Source organism: Mastomys coucha, unplaced genomic scaffold, assembly GCF_008632895.1.
Source record: "Mastomys coucha isolate ucsf_1 unplaced genomic scaffold, UCSF_Mcou_1 pScaffold20, whole genome shotgun sequence".
NCBI lineage: Eukaryota > Metazoa > Chordata > Mammalia > Rodentia > Muridae > Mastomys > Mastomys coucha.
This window is the reverse complement of record NW_022196903.1, coordinates 119,237,256-119,239,932: the sequence shown is the minus strand read 5'-3', so window position 1 is coordinate 119,239,932 and position 2,677 is coordinate 119,237,256. Positions and strand designations below refer to the sequence as shown.

The window sequence follows — 2,677 nt, the reverse complement described above, 5'->3', positions numbered from 1 at the left end:
ATCCTGGTGCTTTCCTTTGCCTCCTGATCTTACAGAGGGGCCCACAGATAGTGTGTTCACATTCAGGCTTCTGATTGGTCCATCTGCATTTCCTGCCATCCTCACTCAGGATAGAAATGTCTAAGACTTTCCCTGAGAAACAAACCCAAACAACAAAATCCATTCCCCATCTAGCCACCCTGCTTTTCAGTCCCTCCTCAGACATGCTCTCCACTGGAAAGCTTGACCTTCCATGGCTGGGAAGGCTCTTACTTCCCTCTTCAGCCTACTGTATGCTGCTGCTCTTGTGAGCTGCATGAACTTGCCCCTTTCTCTTACCGTCTTATGAACTCTGTGAGGATCATGGCTCAGAACAGTCACTTTAGCATCAGTGTTTGCACCCTTGGTGGGAGGGCCCAGAGACCATCAATATTTGGAGGAATAATAAAGCAGAGGCAGGCATGGAGGTCATAGGATCATGTGCTGCTATTGTTAATGGAAATAATTTAAGCTATTAATATAGAGTAGAATTCAGAGTCCTGAAGAAGCCACCACAACCAGGAGATCAAAGCTTAAGTATCCTCAACACTGGGTTACTTCGGTGAGTGTGGGTCTTGGAAGTCACGCATACAGGATACTTTCCCATGCCACTCTTCCCTATAATGAAAAGACAGTAGCTAGAGAGTATCCATGAAGTCCAGAGAAGATGGAGAGAAAGCAGCAAGATAAAGAAGAAATAGATGGCAGGGGAGATGGCTCAGTGGATGAAGTGCTTGCTGTGCAAAGATGAGGGTTAGGGTTAGGATCCCAACCACCTATGTGAAATCTGGGTGTGGGAATGCATACCTTTGTCCCTAGTGCTAGAAGATGGAGACTAGAGGACCAGTGGCCAACCAGTCCATTCAAAAGAGTGAGCCACAGGCTCAGTGAGAGACTAGAGGACCAGTGGCCAGCCAGTCCATTCAAAAGAGTGAGCCACAGGCTCAGTGAGATACCCTATTTATAATAATATTAAATAATAATGATAAAATAATAATAATAGTAATAATAATAATATAGAGGAGGATATTTGTGGTCTCCACATGTGCACATGCATACCAGAACACACACATACACACACATACACACACACACACACACACACACACACACACACACACACACACAGAGGAAATAGGACACAGAGGTAGAAATTTTAACCAAATGTCCTCCCTGCATAGATCTTTCCTTCTTTGCCCAGAGAGTGCTGGCTCAGGGGCTTTATCAGAGCTTATACATTCCACCCTCTATTTGGCAACCCTTCCCACCCCCCCGCCCCTGCCCTGCAGCCCCTTCCCCTGCCCACCCTCCTCCTTCCATCGCTGCCTCCAAAATCAATTTTCAGCAAGAGCAGCAGGTTCCGAGCCATCTGGGGTTGCTGGCAGCATCACCAGCCCGTAAGCAGCTCAGTCTGTTTGCAGTAAACCAGCCCCCAAGTTTCTCTGCCATCCACAGCCTGCCCTCTCCCTCCTTCCCCCCACTGCAAGGAAGGAAGGCTTGGTGCTGGACCAGAGGGGACTTCTCTTGAGGAGTCACCCAGTCCCAAAGTGTGTCCCTTGAGTGAGTAGCAGGGTCAGGCCTTGCTGGCCCCAGGCAGCCAGACAGCAGTCACAGGCCACTTCCCCACCTGTAGGGAAGGACGGATGCGCTAATTAGCAGGCAGAGCACCGTGTAGGGGAGGCTGGAGCAGTGCCACAATCACAGAATGACTATTCCTCACCTCTGTGCAGGCTCCATCTTGGTGGCAACTCCTTTCTTCTTGCCTGAAGGTAAGAAGGGAGAATGGAAGACCTTCTTGTGTCTGTGTGTCATGGAACCTCTGCAGATTTACAAAGGATAGAGTAGATCTGGGTGATGGCTGGAGAGGTGTAGTCTATTTGTGGGGACACCAGCCTATGAGTTTGTGTTAGGCTGAGCATCCTGTCCATACCACGCTTGTACATGCATACTCTGAGCATGTCTTCAATCACTGCCTACTTCTCTAAGTAGTTCTGAGTCTTCTCTTCAGGAGATCATTTTAGATGATGTCATCAGCATAAAGACCCACTATGGTGTCTCTTCATTTTCTTCTTACATGCCCCCCCAACCCCATTATTCACAGTATCCTTGACTGTAGACTAAAGCCAGTTTTTCTTTCAGTCACCAATTGATAAAGAGCTTGTTCTCAGATTAGAATGACCTCAGGTAAACAGGGAAAGAGGCACTGGGAATATGACCTTTCCTTCTAGAACTTTCCCCGAGGGCCTAGTGTGTCAAGACCTTACATCTGTCACTTCTCTAAGATGCTGTTCATTCCTTGTCAATGCACTCAAGCATACTGGGAGCGGAAACAGTGTCATGAATGAGTTGGACACCAGGAGCTGGACACAGCTTTATCACTGCCTCTGTGACCTTCTATAATACCACCTCCCTTGAGCTACAGCAGCCCCTGATGTGAAATAAGCAGTTAGCATGTCAAATTGTGCTGATTTTTTCTCAGCATCCACCTTGATAATGGGAAAGGGTATTCTTCAGTTGAGACTCTAGATTCATGTTAGGCAGTGGTGGCACATGCCTTTAATTTTAGCTCTTGGGAGGCAGAGGCAGGTAGATTCTGAGTTCAAGGCCAGCCTGGTCTACAGAGTGAGTTCTAGGACAGCCAGGGCTATACAGAGAAACC

At 47.8% G+C, this 2,677-nt stretch overlaps 1 long non-coding RNA gene across 1 annotated transcript in view; it reads right to left on the bottom strand.

Annotated features, from left to right (window-relative positions):
• Positions 1-441: 441 nt before the first annotated feature.
• Positions 442-2,677, bottom strand: part of LOC116098340 — a 3,927-nt gene continuing 1,691 nt past the window's right edge. The window contains exons 2-3 of the long non-coding RNA XR_004121813.1: positions 1,739-1,781; positions 442-636 (exon numbers count right to left, since the gene is read on the bottom strand). This is a non-coding gene — a long non-coding RNA (uncharacterized LOC116098340). The remainder of the gene's footprint in view (positions 637-1,738; positions 1,782-2,677) is intronic.